Source organism: Diuraphis noxia, unplaced genomic scaffold (genome assembly GCF_037042655.1).
Source record: "Diuraphis noxia isolate RWA-SAM2 unplaced genomic scaffold, SU_Dnox_SAM2 contig0002, whole genome shotgun sequence".
Classification (NCBI taxonomy): Eukaryota; Metazoa; Arthropoda; class Insecta; order Hemiptera; family Aphididae; genus Diuraphis; species Diuraphis noxia.
In genome coordinates this window covers 57426446-57448715 of record NW_028301712.1, presented here as the reverse complement: position 1 = coordinate 57448715, position 22270 = coordinate 57426446, and the positions used below count along the sequence as shown (strand labels likewise).

General features: G+C 26.2%; 1 long non-coding RNA gene across 1 annotated transcript in view; it reads left to right on the top strand.

Annotated features, from left to right (window-relative positions):
* Window positions 1-7407, top strand: part of LOC149058712 (uncharacterized) — a 117879-nt gene extending 110472 nt beyond the window's left edge. Inside the window, exon 2 of the long non-coding RNA XR_016190418.1 lies at window positions 7061-7407. This is a non-coding gene — a long non-coding RNA (uncharacterized LOC149058712). The remainder of the gene's footprint in view (window positions 1-7060) is intronic.
* Window positions 7408-22270: the final 14863 nt, after the last annotated feature.

Genomic DNA, 22270 nt, shown 5'->3' with positions numbered 1-22270 from the left:
TTTTTTGTGTCTGTCATCACGTTTTGGGGCAGTAAAAGTGCTTCGATTTTCGACTTCAGTACCTCGTTCGAGCAGAAAATGAATCTAGTTGGTACTTTGGTATAATCAATTTTCGATAAAATTGATTTTGGGTTTTGATGTAACTTTAAAACAAAAGACCATCGATGCATGAACATTTTCAACGAATGTTTATATAAATATATTCTATCAACCAGCATTCAAAGTTTGAATTTTGGCAAAATACGTAAAAATCACGAAAATTCATAAATTATTTTAAGCAAAAAATTCAAATCTAAGATCTGAAAACTTAATACAAGATTTCTTACAAGTTTGTCAACCTTTATCATAAAATAAATACCCACCAGAAAATCAAATTAAGTTCTTATGAGCGTTTGAAATTTAAATTTTTACAACATTGGATTTTCACTAGATTTCTAATTTAGCGATTTTCTTATTTTGGTGTAAGTCTAAAACTAATGACCGCAGATACTTTAAATTTTGACTGGATGTTTATATAGGCATTTTATATATTTTCAAAATTTTTCAAAATATTTCGATTAGTTTTGAGCTGTTTACTGATATTTTAATTTTTCAACTTTTCAAGTTTTTTTTCTATTAATGTCAATAACATTTTAGTGGTTGGTGTAAAAAGCTTCAAAATGTAATATAAGGCTTCCAATATATTGTTTCAATATCAGTTGAAAAATATTAAAAATGCATAGGCACGTTTTTTTTTTTATAAGCATTTAAAGCTCAAATTTTTACTAAATACGTGAACATTACGGGAATGTTCAAATTGTCTTAGATAGAAATTCATAAAAATGTTTAAACGTCTACCGGAAAGTCAAATATTGTAATAAGTAATAGTCTATAATGTATCTTAGACTGATAAACCGTCTCTGTTCAGAATTGTTTTTCGTATACAATGATATAATATAATATTATTGGAATTGGATTCAAATTTAATTCCATCCCCATTTGTAACCTACTGTACAGCAGAGCGATATCCGCTTTCCCACTTTTATTTTCTTACACCTACACGGTAGGTACGACCATCATCCTATATATTTTCTGAAACAAAATATTAGATGGTATAATAATAGCATTTGACAATTTTTTTTGTTCATCGTTGAGTTTGAATAAATATTTTATAGACTTTTTCAGTAACTTTTCTTTAGCTGTTTTTATTTCTGATTTCAATAGTTTTAAATTAAGTAGATACAATTATATTATTTTTTTTTTTTTTTTTTATTGGTCTTGAAATTTACAAAGAATTTCCGCTTCGACAACTATGGGCCATTAGCGTTGGATTAATTTATATAATTAGAAAGAAAGAGAAAACAAAATTTGTTAATTTTAATAAACAAAATAAATATGTAAATTTTTGGACATTTTTTGTCTTATAATTAATTATATTATTATTCTGATAAATAAGTGATTATTAATCAACATATAATTGATGAATATTTAAAGAATCTAATTAAAACAATGGGAGATCATATGGGAGTAAGGTTCCTCTTACTTTTTTTCTCAAAAATTGTAAAAACAATAATATGACGTATTTATAATGTAATATAATCTATTGTTAACAAGGAAATAAAATTTTTTAAATATAAGTTATCACCTACTTATTATTAAATATACTAATTTAAGTGTATATATAACAAACCTTTTCACTATGTTTCATAGTATAAGTCGAGAGTGTCAGAGTGACTTATAAGTTAATAACAGCACGTACCTAATGTTGTATCTTGTATGATACGATAGTGTAAATCGATAATACATAATATTATGTTATATGACTAATTAAATACAATTTGTTTATGAAAAAAATAGTTTAATCTATTGTAGTATACCGTATAGGATTATATATTAGGAATATAAGCCAATGGACCGTCAAAGTTCAGAATCAATTTTCGTATTCATTGATTTATCATTGTATTCAAATTTAACACTTCCATTGACCTACTAAATAACGATAAAAACACTCGAAACCTACTTTACAGCTAAACAACTTCTCCAGTTTATTTTTTTTATTTACAACTTCGGCAACAAAGGCTATTAGTTATTTTATTTTTTACATTACGTTTGCTTACATGTTTAGATTTGGTTATAAATATTGGGTTGCTTGAGGAAGTTAATTAAATCTGCGTGAGTTGGTGATTGGCTACAAGGGCTGCATCGAGGTTGTGTGATATCCCGTGTTTGATCCTTTCTTGATTATACTTTATGCAGTCCGATATGATGTGCTTGACAGTGAGATTTGTTCCACGGGTTGTGCAGATGGGGGGGGGGGTCCTCTTTGGACTTCTCCAGTTTAGTTTTATATTTTAATTTAAACTATACCCATTACAACCTTAACTAAGTTAAAGATGGTATATGCATTTAAACATTATAAAGCATTTTAAATATTAACACATTAATATTAAAATGTTTAAAAAATTTAAAATTAAAATTTAATTATATATAATATCTACTCTACTATATATATATATTATACATATTTTATATACTTCATACTGTACCTTTCTATATTTGTACTTTCAAGTTTTTACTTTTGATAATATTTTAATTTTCAATATTGAAAGTTATAAAATTATAAATGTCTGCAGACAAGAGCTCTAAATAGTATGTATAATGTATATTGTATTTATACTACCTATTAATATACAAAAGAGCGTTTTTAACTTGAATAAATAAAAACTTGGTATTTTTTTTGCCCTTTATGTCCACTTAAAATTTTAAATTGTTTATTAAAAATAACTAGAACCCACTCAAAATAGTTTTTAATTTCATTAATTTATCTCGGCTCTTAAGTGTTTGATAATAAAATAAAATAAAATATTGTCATATGCACTACAGTCTACGATGAACAAATATAGATAATAGCTCAGCCAATTATATTTACATACCAGGATTACTTTTTGACATTTTTTATACACCCTACGGGCTACGATACTAAATTTATAATTAAAATATACAATTTAATATTATGTAATTATAATTAAACTTGCAGTTACGTATTGACAACTCTACAAGTGTAATTTGGCTAGATTTCAATGAGTCGTAATAAATAATACATAACTGCAATGCAGATATTTAATACATCCGCGTAATTTGTACAAAAACATATTAAACAGTTTTTAAATAAAGATTATTTGTTGAGATAACGTTAAATGTTTATAATAACTTTAACATAATTCATCAGTAAGGTTAAATGTTCATACAAAAGATTTGATAATTTTCTGAAAATAACTTGCATTGTTGACACTTGATTGTTATGAAATAAGACATTTCTTTTAGTTTGTGAAAATAAAATTATTAATATTTGAGAAAATTAATTTTATTTGTAATATATATATATATATACAATATGTTTATTATGTATTACCTATAAGTATTTGAATAACATGACACATTTTAATGTACCTATAATAATTATAATTTATGTTTCTGTATTACAATTGTACATAATATAGGCGCAGTACCTATATTTGTAAAAGTTTTAGATATCAACTTGTTCAATAGTGTTAATTTTTATATTGCAGGTCTTGAAAATAAACAAAAAACGTTTAATGAGATAATAAAAATACATTTAAAGTCATATCATGTTATCATTGATCACGTCATATTTAAAACATGCGTTCACATAAATATTTTGGCATAAGTAGAACTTAATTACAACGTTATTGTTCAATCTTGATTTTTTTTTAGAATTACACATTTACACATCGAGCAATATTCTACACTGTTCTTGCTGCAGATGTTTGAAAATTATTATTTTAGCCGATAATAGGAGTGTACTATTCGAATTGCTTTAAACACGAAAAACACCGTTCTGTTTTAACACGATGGACGATTAAATGGTCAGATAAAAGTTCATTTAGTACATGCGTCTTGTTATTGTGTTTTAAAACTACTGCGCCCCAGAGATATTTGATTTACTTTTAATAGCATTATAAATGTGTTTAAATTTTATGCTCTATGGTTCTCCTCACAGGCGTTATTTCATGTTTATCGTTATTAACACTATATTTACGTGTTAAAACAATTGCATTACCTAGTATGAAAAAAAAAATAATAATAACAATAATTACAATGTGTTTGTTATCATAGGTATACATTTAATGGTAATAGGTACGTGTTTTAATACCACTTGGAATAAGAGGAATTATATATGTATCTACTATCCAATTAATATTGTTGGTAAGTTATTAAAGACTATAGGAATTTTTAATTCACGCAATATTTTTCGAGGGTCACCATAATTATGTACAATATAAATTTAGTTTTGAAAAAAATAAAACAATATAATTGTATATCGTACGAGTTAAGTATACTTACAGTAACTTAAAATTATAAATACATATGGTACGGTAAATATAAAAAATTGAGTATAATATCATATTGTATAAAATATAATATGCTCAATCCTATAACTATACAGTATACATGCCGAAATGTATTGTCTTATGTCTCTGAGTTAGTATACGATTTTCAAAACTAATCAGTCATCACATAGAATCAATTCCCTTGAGATTCCACGAAATATTCATCGAAAAAGTACTATATTTGAATATAGCACCCAAAATATTTACATAGTTCATTGCGCAAGTACGCAATACGCTAGGTAAGTGGAAATATTTATGTAAAAAGCGAGTGAAGTCTTGGCCACAGGTTGGGTTCGTTCAATCCGATGGTTTACCAAAAACAAAGTTATGTTATATTATGTTATTTCGGTGCACATACGAACTACGAGTACCTGGGTATAGATAACTGAACGCCTAGGTATATAGGTGCGGGAATATGATGATTATTGGCAGTGGCGCTTGGGGACATATTATTACCACCTATTATTATTTTTTTTTTTATGTTATATCAGTACACTTACCAATACTTCATAGACAAGTATGTAATAAATGAATACATTAGTACCTACGAATTACGATGATATGAAATTAATATAATATAGTGATAGAAATTGTATTTATTAATATATTTTGATGACCCCCACTTTAAAAATCCTGGCTTCACAACTGGTTATTGGCTGTATTTTATTTTATTTTCGTTTACCTTAATTAATGGCTTTAACTTGAATTTACTTAAATTTATATATAGTATAAATATGATATAAAAAAGCTTTAAACTTTTCCATACAGCTATAAACTTTCAGTATAAATATTTAGACCAATAAATTAAAAATGTATCGTAACCAATAGTTTAAGCATAGTCATAACTGCATAAAATACATGCATATCGATGCACATTTGAGTATTACAATTACCTAGTATACTAATTGTGATTGAATCATAACGTTTATTACGCAGGTATTCATACAATGGGTACCACAGAAATATAAATCGGGGGGGGGGAGGGGTCGAAGTAAAAAATGTTTGATAACACACTTCATACAGTGTTTGTTTTTACAAGTGATAGAACAATTATGACCAAAATAATCTCCCAGCACCCCTCTGCGGCCGTCATGGTATTCACTACATAATATAATATACATAAGTTTTCATCAAATTATGCGTCCATACAAGAACTCCGTCATAAACTAATAAGTAATTTATTTTTTCATTCACGCTGTGGGTAATATTATAAATATCGGTCAGGCATGTACAGTAATGCTGCAGTACCGTTAAATATTAAAAGGCTTATTTCGAAATCCCAAGTAATAGCACGTTCGGCAAAAACTGGGATTAACCATTTTTGGACAATAAAGAGCAAACAAACCGTTTTATCCTGTGGAATATAATATATACGATAATACTATATATATCTATAAAACAGTAGTCCCGTACTCCCATCTAAATCACTTTTAAACCTCTCCTGGACAAATATAACCAAACCGATAACAGGTTATTAATGTGGATGGCCGAATGCGGGAGTGCGTCTATAATAATATTATTTAGAAATATACGCCAAAGCCCGCTGAATAAACTATAAAGTACAATTTATTTTTTTTTCCAATTACCTATACTGTTTTAATATTCATGGTTGTCATATTGAATTTATGTTATTGGTTTGGTCTGATCATGTCTATAGTAATAATATAACTATATAACACACACAAATGTGATTCTATATATTTTTGACTGACTTATGGATAATAATAGTCGACCTGCAAAAACGTGACGTTTAGCACGTGTAATACAATTAATAATAATAATGGTCAGTGGTCTTACAAGCTGCAAGTATGCGATCTTTTTTTTCGCATACATGTCTATCGATCCTTATCCCGCTCCTCGTGTTACCCAACAACATAACTTAGATCGTGAGTACCTGAATGTTGGTGCCTGTAGAGACACACTACCCGCAGCGAACATGTGGGCGGTGCAGCTGATTCTGCAGTATAAATAGGTACACACGTAGACACTTCGCAATAATAAATAATACATATAAACATTGATATAATATAAATTTGAATATTATTCATTGTAATTTTAATAACTACTACGTGACCCGCGGGCGACTTCGTCGAAAAAGTTTTTGGAAACAAACGAATGCTGTGTGCTACTGTTGGCGTCGACATTTTCTATTCTTTCTTTTTAAAGTCACTGGCTTAGGCAGCCGTCATTGAATAAGTCATAAATAAAATAAGCGATAACGATAGAGTGATTGTTATTATTTTATTTTTTGTCACTCATGTGTGTACAATGAAACCGCTAATTTGATCTGTAGGCTGTAGATATATAATTAACATAACGAACACCTTTCTCGAACAGATATTATGTCCCTGCGAAAATATAGGTAATATACATTAGTCAATTTAATGAGTAGGACTCAGTCCGGACCTGTCTATGCACAAGTTTCTCTGTCCTATATTAATAGCTGTATTATAATTATGTACCAGCTCTATAATCCAGTGTTACTAGGGGATAAATCAACCTCTGAGATGGGTATAGTCTACCTGCGGTGGATAATAGTAATAACTTAACTAGGTATTAATAAAAACGCTTTATTCCTTTAACCCAAAGAGTGGTATCTATATTATCACATACGATTTGGAAGGTCTTTTATATATATATATATATAAATATATATTTTTTTTTTTCAGTGCGCAGAATGACAAAATAAAGAGTATAAACAATATATATTATTCCAATGAGACTGTTACCGGGCTTGAAGATCATTATAATACGAGTACAATATATATTAGTAATTAGTGGATACATACATCTGATGAAGAGTCAGGTTTACAGTTGTATGCGCCTTGTTGGAATTACAATACCATACAATAGACTTACATTTTATCGTTAGCATTATTATTATTATTACATATTATATTTTTGATTATTTTATTTATGATTAAGTTTTTACATTCAAATTTAAATTTGTTCGTAGTCTTCGATTTTTTTTTTTTTTGGCAAATGTAAATATATAATTCCCGGCTATAATCAATAATATATATATTATTATAATATTATATAATAATATGTACTTAATTTATTCTACATATCATTATAATTTAGTTACCACACTTATCTTACCTATTTATTGGAATATTTTAGAGAAGTTTTTTTGTTTTTAAAAACAATAGTCAGTTCTTATGGTTTTATTTTTTTTTCACATTAAATAACTTCTGACTAAAAATCAATACTTCTCAAGACTATTACAAAACATAAGTATAGAGTATTTGTTATTTGCGTTTTATTCAGGTCGTGAATCTTAATCCAGTTCCTAATTTATAAATTAAAGTATGTATGATTCCTCAAATTAAATTTTAAGGTTATACTATAATAAAATATTTTAATTAACTGTTTTACTATTATTTGCTTATTTTTTATAGATACTTATAAATTATAATATTAATTATTACACAGTAATACACTATAATTATGAACAGTATCTTAAATGAAATTAAAAAAAAAAAAAAAAAATCATTTACGTTTTAACATTTGTTAATAGTTATAGCTTTTTCAAATTTAGTTTCTTTTTTTAACTACGTCAAAAATGTTCGAGGAAAAAATATGTACGTACAAGTGGTTTCTGGGCTATTTGAATTTATTCAGGTTTATTAAAAAATATAGAAACGAGAATAAAAATATAGTGGTTTTATATTGTACATAGGTAGTAATTTATTTAAAAATAAATATTCGCATAAAACTCTGCGACCGATAAAAATTCTTTCGAACCACGAGGGCGTAATATTTCATTTTTCCCCTTTGAGTTTTTGGTTTTCAAGCTCTTAAGAAACCTTTTAATTTTTATCACGCTTTTACGTTGCTAGGTAACATTTAAAATTAAAATCCCAAATAATTTTACCCCCTTTGTATTATTTTGATTCTTTAGAGGTTACTTATATTGACTTACTCTAAAGTCTAAATTTTAAATTCTTGAAACAAAATAATACCAAATATTGTTTGTAAAAAATAAATTTTTTATAGACAATCCAAATCGGTAAAATACATTGTGCCAGCAAGTGTTGTGTAATATTACATTTAAATAATATTCTTTAGGAATAAAACATTATACTTATATAAATGTTCACTATTTTTCCCTGTATAATAATCCTAGGCCATTCTATAGTTTTTGGTATGAAAAAATGTGTGATACAACTTCCTAAAAACATATAGGTACATTTTCCATAAAAGTTTTGATAGAGATAACCACTAATGTAACTTATATGTATTTTGAATCTAATAAAAATATGTTTAAGCCAACATAAAAATACTAAAATATATATAATTTGTGATATGAACATAATAGATAGATAGGTGTACTTAATCGGCATACCATAACCATACTGGCATACTGCTATATAACTTGCTTGATATAATTTTACTAATGTAACTATTGTAACATTTTTTATTTAAAAAAATATATACATACATAGCTTATCATGGGTACATCATTGTTATTTTAATGTTAAAATAAATTAAATTGTTGGTTAGAATTATAGCAAAACTATGTGCGTACGATGTGCACCATGTACTTCATTTAACATCATTAATTTTAAATTTATAATAATAGATGAATTATAAATTCTTATACAATTTATAAACTATTATAGTTAATTGTTAACAAGAAGTAATTAGTAAGGTATGAATCAACAAAATATGGTAGTTATGTAATATTTTTTTCGCAATCATTATAACCGAGTGTTCGAATATACTTACATATAGACAACATTAGATGAACTCGGTGCGAAAACGCATGTTTATACTTAAGGTAAGTACTAAGTATATAGTAATAAATATAGTACCTACTTATTTCATGAGATGGAATAATAAATAGTTTTTTATTATTATTTTAAATACGTACAATAATTACCACTGTTTAACTTTAATTACTGTTGAATGTTGACTATTATATCCTCTCAGAATTAGGTGTTTACTCAAAAATATTTTACATAATTTGAGTTCCAAATTTAAAATATTGACATAGCCACATAATAACATGAGAAAATATTATTATCGATCGATTTAAGTTTAATCTACCTAATATCAATATAGATACCAAATTAATATCTAATAACATATAAGTAAAAGATAAATAAAAATCAAATATCACCTATAAATTACAATTGCAGCCGGCAGGTGTTTTATATTTTAGAGTTAATATACCATAAAAAAAATGGTAGGTACAATTTCTTAGTTATGTTGGTAGTAAAACTATGCATATATCATATTGTAAATCATTTTTTTTTTCTAAAACTTAGTTTAGGTAATAATCGAAAAATTACCAAACATTTTTTCATTCCCGTTTACTTACTAAATTATATTTTCGCTTCCAGTATTACAATAAAAACCTAGGTATATATGCAAGCGCATAATATTATTCAAACTCACAGTATATAATTTTTTACATTACTATAATACTCAATGATCGAATTTTAATAAATAAAACAGCATAAGAACTAGAGCTCGGATTTTAAAGAAAATGCTTTCTTTTTTATAAATGAGATAGAAATTAAATTTTTATACATAAATTAGTTTCACGTAATTTTAATTCCAAATAAACCAATTAATTTTTGCTTTTATTTTTTTTATTTTTTGTGTAAATGCTTTTTTTCAGTTATTTTTTTTTTTCATTACTTTATTTATATTTCCACAATCTGTTACATACATTTTGAACAATAAGTGAAATTGATGAAATAGATAACTATGGCGTGAAGGACGGATTAAAGATACCTTCCAGTGAAGGCACTTTTATATCAGTTATTCTAGCTGTGGAATTTGTATATTATGTTTATTATGCCATAATAATAATAAAAAAATTAATTTAATTAACAAGGAAATCGGGAATACGCAGTACGGACTAAATGGTTGTATTGCATGGTTTTCTATATGACGTATAAAAACATTATGACAGGCAATGGAGTCAGTTTCACTACTTAAAATTTTTCCAAATAAATGGTAGTGAATTCTTTTTTTTATTTAAATTAATTTATTTTTTCAGTTTGACAATTAATTCAAGTTAATTTTGGTCGTGTTTTATATTTTATTTTTTCTTAAATAAAAATGCTTAATTTTTGCTTTTTTAAAATAATTTTGTGCTTTTTTGTTGTTTATTATACTTTAAAATCTGAGCCCTAATAATAACGTTTTCTTTGTTTTTCAGAAATTTCAGTTAAAATTGTTCATTACGCGAATAGCATTGAACAATATACCTCAATACATATTATACATATTATATCATTTATATATATAGTGTGTGTGTGTGTGTTTGTAGAAAATACCTGTCATTACTATGAGACATGAGAATGGCTATTGGATTTATAATATACTATAGTAATTGTATAATATTATAATATTATAATATTATAAATCAATGATATGAGTAGGTATATGACTCAACTTGGGAATCGTCACATTCGTCGCGGTTGTTTTGGTGTACAGTCATATTCACTTATCTAGAAAACTGAATGTATTCACAACATTTGATGAATCACTAGTCAAAAAGTATAACACAATTGCATGGAAAATGTAAGTGAAACCCAAATTGACATAATTTCTTTTTTGGTACCTGCCTACTTATATATACATATATATATATATATATAAATATATATATATATATATATATATATATATATATATATATATATATATGTTTTTGTTTTTCACAAAATATTCAATCATTAAATATACATTACACAAATGGCAGATAGGCAATTAAAATTGAATTATTTTTTTCTTAAAGTTCATTGCACTACCAACATTTTTTTAAGTATGACGTGTCAACTTCCAGTTACTTAGTATAACATAACGTCAAATTTGCATATTATGTGTGTATTATGCTATATATGTATGTATATATATATAATATATATATATATACATAATATATATGTTACCGTAAATGTCCGATCACTAGGTAAGCCTAGGTTTTACTGTTTGTACTCAGTAAATGTTGAAATTTTTAATTTTCTTCGGGCTTTTACTAAACACGTTATGTACCTACATCCTAGGATATACAAATTGACTTAGTAAAAGCTGATCAATACATGACAGACAACATGTAAGTGATAAGCTGCGTAAAAATCATAATTATATATTATTAAAACAAACTACTGAAAGTTATTTAAATTTTTATACTAAATAAAAATGCATTTAAAATGCCATAATAGTACAACATGACGTGTAAATAAATAAAAACATTTTTTATTACTTAATTTTTATTTCTGCAATCTGTTTTATAAATTTTGAATAATAAGTTAAATTGATGAATTTGATAATTATGGCGTGAAAGACGGATTAAAGATACCTTCCAGTGAAGGCAATTTTACAGTTAAAAAAAAAAAAAAAAATGGGAAAAAATGTTAAACAACAATGTTAGGAGATATTAGAAGGAGAAAGATAAATAGGAATGACATAAGTAGATATAGAAAGAAGAAAAAAGGGTATTCGATTAGTCTAGATGACTAAATAATAAAAATGTTAATTATTATTTCTAACCAACCACCAATTTTACTAATTATTATGAACAAATAAATAATAATTCTGTTTTTAAATTCATTTTTATTTTGTATAAAAATTTAAATAACCGTCAGTACCTAGTTTGTTTTAATAATATATAATTATAATTTTTACGCATCTTATCTCTTAAATGCTGTGTGTCAGCTAATTAGCTGATAATAATAGTTAGGTATACAAAAATTACTTAAAATTAACATAGTTTTTGGCCGCTGGCATCCAATTATTTTATATTCATATATAATATTGTTTTACATGCAACTATTAGTTCTAGTTCAGAAAATTAATTTTATTTGCATTCATACTTTTAGAGTGACAAAATATACAATATATATTTAAACGCAATGTGAATAAAATTATTATTTTAAATTTATCTTATTATTAGCTTTAAAATACTATAATAAAATATGAACCAAGTAGGTAATACAAATCCCTTATAAAACCATTATGGTATTAATGAACACCATTGTGTGGTGGTGACAAAATCTCCAATATGAAAAAATTAAACTTTAAAATATTAAGTACTTACCTTAAGAAAAATAACTAATTCAAGTTACAATCACAACTTTTATGCAATTTTGAATCTAAACAAAGTTCAAAAAGAAGTGAAAAACTTTTATAAGAACTTCCACATTCAGTTTAACTCTTATACTGACCTCTTTAAGATTTTATAAATATAAATAAAGAAAAGAAAAATTTATTTTCTTTGAACATTACTGACGACAACTTAAGGAAGAAATGTCGAGGATCGTATTATTGATATACATTATTATCGTTAACAATGATGAAGATACCTGCAATGTAAGTTTTGATACGTTACCTGTCGTGTAAATATTATCTGAAATGATAAACCTGAATAAGAAAATGACGTGTAAACACTACACTACAAACACACATGCACGCGTCTTTATGCCTAATAGAAGTTTCTACATGGCTGCGTTTCAGTTTATACATATACGGTTTATACTTTATACTTTGTTTCACCGAATTACGTTTAATTCTTAGTTTTATTTCTATCCTTCTCAATAACGTGTCACGTATGGTTATATCACATGTATATAATATGTGTATAGAGATAATAAAAGACCGAGAGAAAGAGAAGGATATAGATCGATGGGAGAAACAAAAATAAAAAGTATCTAATAAGAGAGTAAAACAAGTTTATACGATAACTAGTATTTTGACTCCAAGTTCAATGCAGTTATAAGGAATTACTGTGCATCGGAAAGTAAAACGCAATAGTTGTTTAGTATTATAGCAGGTAGTAGGTACCCTGTTTTTGGTTGCTGTAGCAAAAACACTCAACTTCAAATCCAATATAAATAATATTGTTTGATAAATAATTCATTGGTACAGGAACGCCGTTAAGGCTTTATCCTGAATACTACAACAATAAATATTTTTAAATAATTTTTTTTCATTTTTAATAATAAAATATAACATAATATCAATGGCTTTCAAAAAGCTGTTTTGTACTATGTTTGTGTTTAACAGATTTTTTTTGCCCATTTTAGATACTTCCGTATGAAGGTTTGGTAGGTTATAGACTAGCAAAAAGACTTGGGCATATAATTAGGTAAAGAAAAAGAAAGAAATGATGCATAATAAACATTCTAATGTGATATATATATAATATATATTAAGTATATTGTTTTTGTATGAATAATTATGATTTTTTTAAAGGCAATGACAGAAATTATAATTATTAATTTTTTTTTAAATAAATTATTTTAAATATTGTTATATATCATATAATATATATAGTATGTGTCCCCAAAACTGGGTATACTTTATCATTCATAAGTAGTGAGTCATTACCCTGTAAATATCTTTCAATTCTGTTTGTGTGATATTAAAATATATTAATCGATCATAAATTATTATGACTTAAAATATCATTAAATCGTGTATTTTGCGCATGCTCATTAAACGGCAACCCCTTTTTTAAATGCAATTTTTGGATTGATCGACTTTTTCAAGATATTTTGCTGAATCAACTTTTGTTGTAAACTCAAAATTCACTAAATTAGAGTATAGGTATATATTTTAAAAATTTTAATAAATTTTAATATTTATTTATTTATTTTATTTTAATTGTTTGTATTACTTCCCTTTAATTAAACACTGTGATGTAATCAAAATTATTATTATGAAATTATAAATTATTTATTATTTATAAATTATTATTCCATTTTATTGTTCAAATGTCGATAGTGTCGATTTCATTACTTACAATTCTACACGACTACACAACGGAGGGACTTTCGAACAATTTATTGAATAGTTTATTTTTTTAATTTCTCTAATAAAATTCTATAGTATTGCTAAAAAGAAAAATCGGATATCGGAATTTTTATCATAGAAATATATTTTTGGAAATTTGGGGGTTGTTATGATACATGTATGTATTTACTACAGAAATGTACTGCAGTTATGCGGACTTGGGAAATTATTATCTCTATATTTTATTTTTTATTTTTTCTCTTATAATACTGTAATTGAAAATAATTATAATAACATTTAAGGTATTTATCAATATCAGCTATCGATACAATAATATATTATATAGAGAGATTTGTTTTGATAATTTTTATAATACAAATGATGTAGGTATTATACGACTTGTATAACAGGAGTGTCAAACCTTTTTTGGGTCGATTGTCAACATTTAGTATAATAAGTATAATAAAAAAATATTAGGTTTAGTAATGTTAGTTCATTTATTTAAATCTTGTGTGTTTTTTATTAGTTTTTATGAAACACAAGCAACATTAGCTTTATCTAAGAGTGTGAAAATATAATTGTGAATAATGGGAAGTAATAATAATATTATTTAATTTAATAATAAAATATTTAGTGTGCATATCATGAAATGAGCAACTTATTTCAATGCTCAGAATTGTCTGAATGTAAATTAGAAATGTTTACCATTTTATAGTTGATAATTTTATTATTTAGAAATAATAAATAATGTTTTCACTATTTTTTATAGGTTTTTCATGAAATGCAAGATTTAACAATGGAATAAAATTATTTTTACGTACTGTTTAAATTTGGCAAAATTGTCATATTGTATAGTTTTATTATCTCTGCAGATGGTATATACATATAAATAGTATATGTGTATTTTAATCAATACCTACATATAGATACTTAATTATGTACATATGTGTCTATAAAGTCAATGACGAAAATAATCTCGATATACTATAAGTTTCCTGCGTGCAGGTTGCATCATACAAAGTGAAACCAACTTCCAGCTATTTTAGGAAAAAAAACTTTAATAGTTAGCCATTTTCCATTATAAAAACTTTTCTGGGAGAAAAATTCTTTTGGAGTGAAACTGAAGTCACCATGAAGTTATCGACTGGTTCCTTAAAAATTGCACACCTTATTACTGAAATGTATAGTTTTTGAAAAACTTGTGTCACGTTACCAGAAATATATACGGAATAACGGCTATCTATTACGTAAAACAATAATTTTTTACTCTGCAATAATTAAATATACACCTGTTTATTTTTCAATTTTTGTATATTTTATGATTTCCGTGATATAGTAAACTTACTTTTTAATAGCCCTTTTAATTATGATGAACCAAAATGTTGAACAAAAAGCTCTTATTTTACATTAATTTAAACATACGATAAGACTAGATTTAAACCAGAAATTAGAAGCCCGATTGGCTAAATAATATGCTTTTTCTATAATTTGTACGATGGTTGTTGGTAAAAATAGTGATTTAAATGTGAACAAGAAGATAATTGTATTATATTCGATGGGTTTGCTTGGTGTACATTTATAATTTAGTTCGGCGTAGGTGTCCTGTCTCATATGCATAATCGGTAGATATATTCGACAAAATTAGTCGAACGCAATAATTAAAAATATATATATATATATATATATTTATTTAAGTTATAAACATCTACACGATAAGTCGTATATAAATAGTAAGTAGGTATATAAAAATAAATTATGAAGAAAAAATAAACCGGTCGACAAAATTGTTTAACAAGAATCATGCCAATAAATATCTGGTCTCAAGGCTGAACTTACGACCATACAATAAGAGACCTTTTAACGACTTCAGTGACTGAAAATTTTTAAACTTAATGATAATACATTATTATAATGGCAAACTTCGATGTTTTTACTAAAAATCACAAATATTATAACTCATAACAATATGTGCATTATTCGGGATCTATCGTTGCGATGAGGATAATGTATCGTTTTTGCGAAAAATCATATTTTATGTGGTCTTAAATTTAAACTGCATTGCGTGCAATATGTCTGTCACCAAAACCAATTCGAGATTACGTCAGCGTTTGGTTCAAGTCAGTAGTTCTGGCAAAATGAAAATGATATGTGAAAATCCCGCATATTCGTAGTACCTAACCTAATATTTTCAATTTCGGAAGGGTAATACATGCGAACAGATAGAGAAAAAAACGTTTGAAATAAAAGTCATTCCAAATCGTAAATAGTGCGAGACTTTAAGTCGCGTATTCAGGCTAAACCTTTGCTGGAGCCAGAAAACGGACTGAAAAAAGAAAGAGGGGAAACGCGTAATCGTTTAACGGAGATAGAGATCTATTTTTATGGTATAAGTTAAATCACACTGCGACCGTATTCTCAATATCTGCAACGGGACGTGAATATTATAAGATTATATTATATACCTATGTATAATATATATACAATAATATATAATATAATATATATATTTGACGCACACACATGCACTGTTGGCCATAAACCCATCATAGAGGGTGCGAAAAGAAACTCGTTTGAATAAGCGATGAGCTGAACGTTTTCAATAACGCGTTTAAAATCTGCCGAGACTTAATACATCGTTCAAACTGTATAAAATAATGTTGAAACAATAATATGTTCAGATACCGAGGTAATAATATGTAGGTAAGAGCATCGAAATAATATCAAGTATATAGGTATTAGGTATGAATAAGTATGATATTAAAAAGTTAAAAAATAAAAATATTTATAAAATATAATCTGATATGTTATCTGATATGTTGTACAACGTGTATAAACTATGAAGGACATTACAATACGAGTTCAAATTGTATACGATTTCTTATAAGGTACACGGTAATAATTATTATTACAATGATATTTTGTTAAATTAATAGTCTTATTATTATGATAATCTTAAAGTTACTGTCAGACCAATGCCCAGAGCAGACACGGTATTTTGTTCAATAAAAAAAAAGTTTAAGATTAAAAAAAGTGTACGTTGAGTTGCAAGTCGGTATTAAGGTAACCTAACCTACACCCTTATTAAATTTATTGCTTATCACTACAATCACTGTTAATCGTTTGTTGCACGTGTTCGGGCGGCGCGCCTGTGCAGTATAATATGTATATACACATATACGTGCGTCGTATCGATATTGAGATCGCGAAATGTCACCGTAAACGTCTCGAACCAATTAAAAAGGTCAATAACTCTCACCATGTATGTCATAATATAATATACGTATATGATATCAAGCCAATTGCGACCCGTTTGATATCGGTCCTGTCGCGAAGTCACGACGATTATTATAATATTATACTATTGAATATAGGTAAGGTATATGCTATTCAAACCGGTGCGCGGTGTGCTGGCGTTGTACTCGACCACTACTCCTGTCGTTTTGATGTAAGTACCTAATGGAAATCCGAAAATGTTCGAAAAATACGATAGCACAGTTATAAGTAGGTATATACCTATATTAATATTATAATGAGGCACTCGGTCAGTGGTATAGCATTATTTGTGGATGAGAGCAGGATGTCTTGCTTTATTTGTTTTTAATAATGATGATTATGTAAGAAAATTAAAATGCATATTATAAAATATTGTCGGTCCCTGACCAAACTCATCGGTTAGGTATCACATAACCTGTATTCTATGTTGTTTGCATAATTATTAATTACTTCCCACCAGATAAAGTGAAAGATGCCAATGCATCATGTGGTGCATAATATAAACATGGCCCATATAATATAAGCCTCACCTATAATTATTTAAATCATATAAATTATTATATATATATTATTATCCTATCATCCCTGTCAATCAAGCATGTTTAATAGAAAAAGGCAAAAAAATAAATACCTATATTAATGTTTATTTTAAAAACAGTTTAATATAATAATAATACGTTTCTTCTTATACAACGGATTACTTATTAGTTATGACTTATTAAATTCAAAAAAAGAATTTTGTACCATACTCGTGTATAGCATATTTTGTTTTTTTGTAGATTGTACGGACGTGAAAAAGGTATAAAAGAAACATTCGTAAGTAGCAGAACTTAATACTATAATAAATAGGTATGTCAGTCCTTAGACTAATAAATGATTTTTAACAATTCGCCTTTAATATACTTATATTTCTTAAGATACAAAAATAAATATATAAAATGTTAATTTTACCAGAAATATTAACATACTTCGATAATAAGGTATAGATAATACCATAATAGGTAGCCATTAAAACAAAAATACATAAAATTTCATCGCTCTCTTCAGAATCTAAAATGAAACGTCTTCGTCATTATAATATGCAATTACTTCTTACTATTTTTTTTTTTTTGCTATATGGAATTTTTAGTCCCATGACGGTGCCCACCTTCACCACATCCATGAATTATGAATATGTTTATTATAAGTTATAACGATAAGACGTTAAAACGACACTATACCGATACGCATTATATCCACGACGACTCAACTTATCGATAATACTACCTATATATTCGGCGTTTATTTCCCAATGTCGGCCGGTCATGTTACGACGTCCGACGTGAGGTCATGGACGCGTTTCACGTTTAGGTGGACCGTAATCGTAATATAAAACATAACAATAATATTATTATATTACCTATTACATTATTATTATTATGACTATCATAATAGTTTGTGTTTTATAAGTTTTATTATTATTATTGTTATACTATTGTAGCGAAAAAATATTATATAAATAAATAAATATATAGGTTCCGTTCCGCCAACCGTTTTTACACTTTTCTACGATTGTGATATATTATATTTTTATGATCGGTAAAATAATAATATTATCGTTCAGTTCGCATATACATATATATGTGTAAACACTATGTACCAATATATAATATATACAACGACCACGATGGTCGACCGCCCCCTACGCAGTGCGTAGGTCAACAACCGGTTCTCACGTGCATAAAATATAACATATATATACATAAATTCAGACACACACACACACACACAGACTTCTGTATGCGTGTGTGTTTGTGTGTATAAGTGTATTATACAATTGATGGTGAACGCTTTTACGACAAAAATTTTACACCGAAAGAAATTCTTCGCCGCTGCCACCAAACCACTGTGTCCCACAACTATAATAATAATATAATAACGACATCGTAGATTTTGAAATGTGTGAGAAAAAAATTAAAAAAAAACAATACAACAATATACCATCATTTTATCTTCCTGACTTATCGATATTTTTCGACAGTATATTCTCGTGTTGTTATTACTATATTGATCATAACATATATAATATTTTCATTATCTTACGTGTTATTACTTATTACTTACTTTTATTTTGTATTTTTAACGATCGATTTATTGCTATATTTTTTTTTTTGTCAAAGCATAATATCCGACACGGTAAACCAAATGTCTTTGAACGAACCGTGATATGTGCAGTTAATAAAACACTTAGTTTACTCAATAATAATAATATTATAAACTTTATAGGTAGATTTCTCAATTTCTGGTTATGACTTTACGAGAATATAATATTATATGCATAATATTATATGTATAATATTATTATGTATTACATATTACACACATATACATACAAAAATAGTTATATTTCTAGAAATAATTTATGAATTTATATTTTGACCTTGAAATGCCGCAGATTTAATGGGCCTATGAAATTATAAACTCAAATAAATTTAATTAATTTTTAAAATAAAATAATATTCGTGTTTCTTATATATAATAACTGCGAACAAAAATCATGATTTTTACCTAAAAACTGAACACTTATTTGATTAGTTTTAAATTTGAAATAAACCAAAATAATTTTTAACAAATATTAAATATTTATAGGTATACGTTATTGTTGATACAAGTGAAATATTGAAAAACAAAATATTTAAGTCTAAATCAATAGATTTTTGTTTTCCGATGCTTCACCAAATACATTATACTTGGATGCGTGTGTATATAAAATAACGTACGATGGTTTTTTTTTTTAAATATAATTTTATTGTATACCAAAGAATATTGCATTCGAATAATTCAAAGACAAAAAACATTACATGTACTGCAGTGCACGGCATTCCACTAAGATTTATTGTGTAATTTTGGTTTTTCACATGCAAATTGAACATTGAGTTTCAGATTTTATAGTCACTTCGACAATCATAAAAATAAACATTCTTCCAGACACAGTATTATGCCATCGATGATGTGTATTAAATGTTTATAAATAAACATTACCTATTTATTTGTGACATAAATATGTTATACTTCCGTTTTCTGTTGTGAATAACATAAATAAATATCCCATAACTTTATAATATTATGTATAACACTGACCAATTTTACACATCGAGACTAAATATTATGTTAACATATATGTTGCAGTACGATAAATACCTAAACCTACAAATATATTATACAGCCAGATAGATAATTAGCATAGTCGTGAATTGATTATTATATATATAAAAAAAAAACAATTATGCGTTGAGTTATAAAAATAAACAAGATCTCTGATTACAATAATAAATAATAAGAAAGCAAGAACAAATAATTCAAGAAAAAATTATTGGTAAAAAAGTTTTTAAAAAGTTATAGTTTTTTGCACGGTTAATTGAACGATTTAAAAATAACGGTGATTAATAATACAAAACTTGAGTTTTATAATAATGTGACAACGATTATTACATTTCCTTACTTTATTAAAGTATCCAAGGTAATATTATTTTAAAATTCACTCATCACAAAATAAACATTATGTAAAATTTAAAAAAAACAGAATATAAAGAATAAAAAGAAATTATCACTATTTATACCATCCATGCATTGAATAGCTATAAAAATAAATGAAATGAAATATTGGATCGTTTGCCTTGTTTTTTTTTTTTTTTTTGAATTCTATCATATGAATACAATTTAATTTATTTAAATTACCTTAAAATTCTATTGTAACTTTAGTATTAAAATACGAAATTCGATAACATATTATAGATGTTTCAATGTTTGTTTAGATAAAAATGGAACTTTATGAATATGTCCAGACTTCCAGTAGTATCAAATATATTTTTTATATGAATTACAGAATTTGGTACATTTAAATTCCGAAGTTTTGGGAGTTGTTAGAGACTATATAATAGTTATTGAATTTGGTATTTATCTATTAATTTATGTTTACCATAATTTTGTAAGCAGGAAATTAAAAAAATGAAACAGTGTAACAAAGTCAAATTAATGTCAAGTACTAAAATTATGATGATTGACATCGAATGAATATTAGATGATTCAATAACAATGTTGTTTTATATTTTCTTTAAAATATTAAAACATTAAAACATAATATTATTATTGTAGGTATTGAAAAGTATAAAAATCTATAATACTTTTTTGCTTTTATTCTGTTCTGGACATTAATGCGTCAAAACTCAAAACATATATTATACGGTTTATGGGTATAAACATAAAGATATTTACTATTTTTTATACGACTTAAGTCATTAATCACGATGCCTAAAATAAAATAGTAAGACCTAAATTTATTATTCTAGTCGCTTCCCGTGTTACCCAATTATTTGTTTTTATCGTAAAAAATGTAAATTCTATAGCTGTTTCATGTTTATTTATTCCAGTTTACTTGTTATATGCATATACGGTTCAACTAAAAACGAGTAGTCCGCAACTCGTAGTGTGTAGTGAACATCTCGGAGACATCTAATGATGTGGGTATAATATATTTTAATGGAGTACCTACGTATAGAGCATTAGATATAAAATTTATATTATTTTAGTATATAATATTTCATGCACAACCGTACAGGTATTAAAATTTAGGGAAATAATAAACTATAGAATATTTCTAGAATTTTGTTAACCAGTATAATACTGGTCCCGATATAATATCCTGTCTATAGATACACTTATGTTAGAGCTGTAAATCGTATAATGTATTCGTAATTAATGTACAGTAACTATTTTAATAATATTTTGATATACTTTAACATTTAAATTATATATTTTAGAACATCCATACCAAAATTCAATTATCCTGAACCTATATATATATGTTACGGGAA